The sequence below is a fragment of the Plodia interpunctella genome, chromosome 15 (genome assembly GCF_027563975.2).
Source record: "Plodia interpunctella isolate USDA-ARS_2022_Savannah chromosome 15, ilPloInte3.2, whole genome shotgun sequence".
NCBI lineage: Eukaryota > Metazoa > Arthropoda > Insecta > Lepidoptera > Pyralidae > Plodia > Plodia interpunctella.
In genome coordinates, this window is record NC_071308.1 from 2,227,787 (window position 1) to 2,234,448 (window position 6,662).

Below are 6,662 nucleotides of genomic sequence, written 5' to 3' on the forward strand. Positions count from 1 at the left end.
CGTGTGTTTCGTTTTTATCGTATTGGTCGTAATGTATTGCATGATTTTAAACAGATTTTTAGACTGAGAAGATTGCCATTGTGCGTGCATCTTGCTCGTACTTGTAATAATTTTGAACTTAGTTCTCGTACAGTCCACAGCACATCAACCTACACAAATTCATTGCGAACTCGTCGCTATATTACCGCACCAAAGAGGTTCATGCAGGTTAACTTGATGTGCAATACAGACTGTACTTGATGTACAAAAAAAAAACAACAAAGAAAGCAAAATCGCTCCGGTTTAATGCAAAAATTTGAGAACGTGAAAGTTTATCCAGTCGTAATCATAGACAGGTTTGCTCACATGCAGCTCCCCATTGCACTCAAAACTGTTGGCGATAGCACATGTGCATAGCTAGCTTAGGTGATGTGAAGTCAGTCTACGTCTGTAGTCAAATTTTGAATAATTATTTATGTATATTTATTTAAATAATCCATATACTAATATTGTAAATGCGAAAGTCTGTCGTCTGTCTATCTGTGTGTCTGTTATGCTTTCACGGCTAAATCGCTGGACCAATTTTGATGAAATTTGGTACGCATATAATTAAAGACCCCCGTTCAAACATAGGCTATTTTTTTTCTAAAAATCAATTCCCAAATGTTGGGGACGTGAGTGTTTGTATGAAAATCGTCTGTTTGACCGCTTTCGCAGATAAATACACGCGGGTGAAACCGCGGGCAAGAGCTAGTGTGGGATAAGTCTAGCGGAACTTACTCTCTTTTTGCGAACATATTTCAATATTTGCTGTGCAAATTAAAGCAACAGCGACTACACAAACATAACCTCAGTCAGAAACAGCACTTGCGTGATTACTCGGGTTCGCTTCAAAGGCCGGGTCCACTAATGAGGCGCTTTGATGTGTGCAAACAGGGGACTGTGGACGTAAATAGTTGTTTATGAGCATTAATTAAACACGTACATAGATACAGTATCTTGTTAAGTATTAAAAAATGATGTAAATTCTTTACTAAGTACATAAGTATGAAACAAAGTCGCTTCCCGCTGTCTGTCCCTATGTAAGTATGTTTAGATCTTTAAAACTACGCAACAGATTTTGATGCGAGTTTTTTCATTAGATATTTCAATTCCTGAGGAAGGTTTAGACGTATGATTTATTATGGTTTTACTCGAGTGAATCCGGAACGACCTGCTAGTAATATTACAACCGCAAACGTCACGCTTTCATTGCGTAACTATTGGAAAAGTTTTGGTGAAATTTGGATTATCCTTCGAAATAATTTAGGTCTGAAGTTTAGATTTGGAGCGCGATTCCTTATTCACAAACTGTGTGTCGTTCAATAAAGTTTATATAAAAAAATGTTCTCACTCGTAGATGCTCACCTATCATCCTGTGAGTGGTCGTGTCTTGCGCCCTGGAGGCTGGAAATCAATACTCTCCCCGCCCCGGCAGGTCGCCCGGGTTGCGACCCGGCCCGAGGTCTGGTCACTGCTCACTGTGAGTAACACAACCATGTTGTGCCTATACTCACATGTTGGAAAAATCCACCAAAAATTTGTATAAAATACCCATTACTAATATACCATTCACAAAACAATAAAAAATATAGACGTAGTCGACGAAAATAAAATTAAATACATGTATTTGAAAATTTATAATGCAGGTTAGTCTTCGTGTCAAGAGAGCAGCTCTTGTCATTGTCAACAAGATGTAGGTAGATTAATCGTAAAGAGATTTATTTCTTCAAAGAAATCACTTCAAATGATGCCATTTGAAGTGATTTCTTTGAAGAAATCTCTTTACGATTATGTATGCACGTATTGTATGTATTCACGTATGATCTTGTAGAAATATAATGAAATATATTTATGCCATAAACAGATCTTTTTTCTCACGCTCACTAAAATAAAAAATCCATTATTACCTTACCGAACATTATAACGGAGAAGTACAATATTGACTCTGTGTGAACAAATGATCCTTTCATCATCATCATCAACCTGGGGTGCCATCTTCGAATTGAAGTTTGGAGGTCAGCATACGGAATCCCTCGCGGCTTTGGGCCGCTATTTTCAGTTGGTTGTATCTAAGTCCAGTCCAATCCTTTATGACATCAAACCACTTTCGTCGAGGGCGACCAGGATCCTTTCAGATTTCTTAAAAATTGTCATTTTCTTACATTCAATATTTTTGTAACTTAAATTGAAAATATTGACTTGAACTAAGTATTAGACTTCCTGTAAATCAATAACCGTCTTCAAAAATGTAGAAGTATTGTAACTTCAGCATGTAATATTAATTTGTTTTATTTTTCCATCGTTTATCACTTTGACAATATTTCCACGCGGTTTCAACACGCATGTACATTGTACGTGCTATATGCTTCACGTGTTTACGTAATTACCTACATTGTGACGGCTGTCATTGGCGGGGTCACGACCCCGCGGGTCGCTGCCATTGGTCGATTTACCCACCCACCGCGTTCTAAATACAAAATCGAATGGTTCGATTTAGCCTTCTTTTATTCGGCTATTTAAGAAGTACTTTCATGACTTGAGAATATTTTTTAGTTTCGTTTCTTTACTGTTGTAGTTGTAGGTACTTCGTGAATGAACTGCACAAAGAACATTCATTTTTGAGATAACATTCTTTACAAACCGAAATTCTCTGGAGGTCGATGACATTGGATGTGCAAATTGATTAGTCAATTTCAACACTAAAATGAACACGACTAAAATAAATAGGGTAATGTGTCTATGTTTTCATACCCAGTATAAGGTAGGTAAGTAGGTATACTGGAACACGATCTTACATGACATTTCTTTATACAAAACGAAAAGAAACAGTTTAATATTGGTAAGACTTTTCAATAGGTACTTAATACAATACCGTATTATAAATAGTGTTCAGTGATTTACTCATCTGATTAACACATCTAACACACAAGTAAACTTACATAATCGTGCAATTGCAATTTTTCGGTACATAAACGCCAATAGAGTAACCGCCATAGGAACTGAGTGAAATTCACTAATTTACAAACAATGCCAGACAAAATGTCGGACGAAAACAACATTATCATCCACAATACACTCTCTGTTGCTGACCTAGGGTGATGAGATACGGGGCTACAAAAGTGTATCATTTAACCTTATGCATAGGGCTAGGTTTAAAGGTTACTTATATAAAAGCAACTCTATAGCTATTCGTACACCCAGTGTTATTGAGGACCCAAGTGAGTTAGGTGTTCAAGGATTGCAGTGTGCGACGTGGAATTTGTGACATGTGACCGCCATTTTGTTGACCTGTGACGCCATGATGGATTGACCTAGTGATGTGAACGTTAACCTAGTGATGCGACATGTGTGTTAGATGAATTTGTAGGGATTCCGATATTTTTAAAGGATCCTATATATCTTAGCTATGAGTTTAGGATCAGGTGTTTCAGGTAGCATTCTCGATTGTGACACCGGAAACCGCCGTATTCGAGTCCGCATGAAAAGCCCAGTAATTATCGTCGATCGATTTACATCCTTGGAAATGCTGTTGTTAGTTAATATCTACGAGATCGACTTGACATCATGGAGATCATGGTCATTCTAGTAGGGCAGAACCATTAATATGTATCTTGAGCCCTTATTACTAATGTACCTACATTGAATAATTAAATAGGAACTTTCTAGCTTTCTTCTTGGGTAGGTACTTACGTAACAAGGTAGTTATTATTATATACTTAAGTACCTTCCTACATTTCTATATCAATCGGTAGCAATACATAATATACTTATATGCATAGGAATGCATAAAAACATTTTACTTAAGTAGGTAGGTAATAAATTCGTATTTTGATTTAGATAATTAGTTAGGTAAGTACTTACTTATTTTAGATAATTTTTGTTTTTGTAAATACACGTCTCTTATCAATTTATTAAAACGCAAAACTTATTATCTGTTCAGTTTTATTAAACGTGATTTATGTAGACATTATACGATATGTATTAATAATATTATAATTAGGTACATAAATGTACATATCAAATATGTTAGTTATAACATAAAGCTGGAAATTAAAAAAGAACCTTGATTTACCAAAGCTTAACAATCCCTAAGTCTTAAAAGTTCGGGATAAACTGAAAAATTTTAGCATACTATCGTCCCGTCCCGCTTCGCTCGGGTACTTACCTACCTAATAATACACCTATACCTCAGGAATCATACATATAGGTGAAAATCGCATGAAAATCCGTGCAGTGGTTTTTCAGTTTATCACGAACAAACATAAACAGACGCGACAGAGAATTCTTTTATACTTAGTAGGTACTTAGGTATCAGTGTACCTAATTTGTATAGTGTAGCAAAGTTTTATTTATTTAATAAATTTCATTTCATTTCAATTTGCGCACACCTAACATGTATGCAGCACGTGCACAGCAAAATTGTATGGAATTTTGACGCATCTGAGACCTGATTTTCACAATCGAAGTTAGCCTAATCAATTTTCCACGATGGTTTTATGCAAATCTATAAAAAAAAAAACTTCGATCAATCAATGCGCTCAAAATAATTCGCTCGAAATTTTATAACGGTGATTTTTGTAAATGCACCAATGACCTTCGGATTAATCGGGTAATTCCATGCAACCGTGCAGCTAAAGTGCTGCGCACGAATTCGATGTGCACGGGCCTTTATAGGTACCTTTTCTTTTATGAACATTTGCCTTTGCCTACTTAAGTACATACCAATACATATGTCATCAAGCCGAGCGGACACAGATAATATTAATAGTTGTTATAAATGCTTGCCTTGTTTATGTCTTCTCTTATCTTCTTGATAAATTGGTGCGTTGTTGAAGTTCTGAAGCAATAAATAAAATACCTAAATATGTATATTACTTTCGTCGTTCTTTCTATCGTCAGGACATCCTCCAGGACTGTCGCTTGCGCTGCTTCTACGTGGCAGAACGTACAAACTTGATGAAAGTGCTAACTTGATGTCGTCAAGAATGATATTCGATTATCTGGCATATAGTATGCTGAAGAAGGTGCGAGCGAAGTGAAGAAAACGTTGTTACCTAATTATAAAAAGGTCGACACGAATGCTATAAATCTCTTGTAGTTTTATGCCGGCTGTGCATTTTAGCCGAACTCGGAAAGAAGCCGACGAGAATGTACGAAGGTTGCTTAGTTTGTGCGAATTTTTTCATTTAGGTACTGCAATAAAAATCTAACTAAGTACCTACTTATGTACCTACCTAGTTATGTATGCCGAAGCCGCTAGAGTTCGGCGAACTGTATCGCGATAATGTAGGTACCTATTACTCAGCTGGAATTCTACTAATATTTAGAAATGCGAAAGTTTGTGTGGATGTAGTTATGTTTGTTACTGTTTCACACAAAATCTACTGGACGGATTGCTGGTACACGGTTACAATATACCTATAGGTACCTCTTATCCTGAAATTCCCACGGGTGCGAAGGCCCGAGGCGGAGCTATACCTAGAAATAAAATTGTATGTGAGTTCTTTGAAAAGCTGCTGCCAATTTAAACTTCTTTCACCGTAAATAAAACCCAAAAACAGTAAACTAAGGGAAACCGTCCCAAGGGCCTATTTCTAGCGTTATCTCATGAGATAACAGAAATGACTGCCTCAAGTGGGACGTATAAATATAGTGTGATAATAAAAAAATGGATGTGTCGAATGAGAAGTATCGTGGGTGGATATTATATATTGTTTGGAAGACAGGAAAGATTGGGAAAGATAGAGCCGTCAAATGATGTCTTCAACTTATTATTTGATTTTTAATCTATATTTACTAGGTTTCCGTGGATATTTTGAATGATTAGGTACATGAACAATATATATATATATATATATATATATATATATATATATATATTTTACTGATTAAGTACGCCACACTACGCAAAGAATTTCAGTAGGTACAACGTATTATAGTTTTCTATAATAAGTATAATTTGGTCTTAAACAGTACAGTACAGTTTAAACAGTAGACTAAACTAAAATGGCCAACTTTTTCGATTTATTCCAACTGTGACTAAGTACATTGTGTAATGGAATGGAATTCTAATAATACTTACTTGTCTTAACTATTCGTCTAGTGGGGCATAACCTGTTAAATATTTTTGTAATTTTCGCTAAGAAATAAAACTAATAGAAATGTGAGGTGACGCTTGTGTGTCGGGACATTAAGGAATCACTATTTCGATTATTGTTTGTAAATTAGAATCATGAAAAATTTTATGATATAGGTAGGTACTTACTTAAACGTGTATGTTAGCGCCATCTGTTGAAATTTCGAGAAACTATTTACATGTTTGTGCCGGCTATTTCAGTCAACAACACACTATCGCGGATCTCTAGCCGGCATAAAATTTCATTCCACATTAATACTACAAGGCCATAGACATAAGAACATGTTCTTATATCTGTATGTATACAAGGCGGTAAACTTCGATGCCGGCTATTTACATTATCAGCGACAAATGTTGGCACGAGGAATGAACGTAGGTAGGTAGGTACATTGCATAGGTTATGACAATTTTCACTGCAAGGAAAAATCGTAATCGTAATGTACGTTGAATTCGCTAAAATTCGTAACTTTTTACCGATAGTGTGTTGCGGGAAATACAGATGGTT

The 6,662-nt window shown here is 35.9% G+C and overlaps 1 long non-coding RNA gene across 1 annotated transcript; it reads right to left on the minus strand.

Annotated features, from left to right (window-relative positions):
- Positions 1-288: 288 nt before the first annotated feature.
- Positions 289-2,373, minus strand: LOC128675897 (uncharacterized). The gene is made up of 3 exons (XR_008405337.1): positions 1,934-2,373; positions 1,387-1,499; positions 289-919 (listed from the first exon to the last, which is right to left on the minus strand). It is a non-coding gene; the product is annotated as an uncharacterized LOC128675897 (long non-coding RNA).
- Between the last annotated feature and the right edge of the window lie 4,289 nt (positions 2,374-6,662).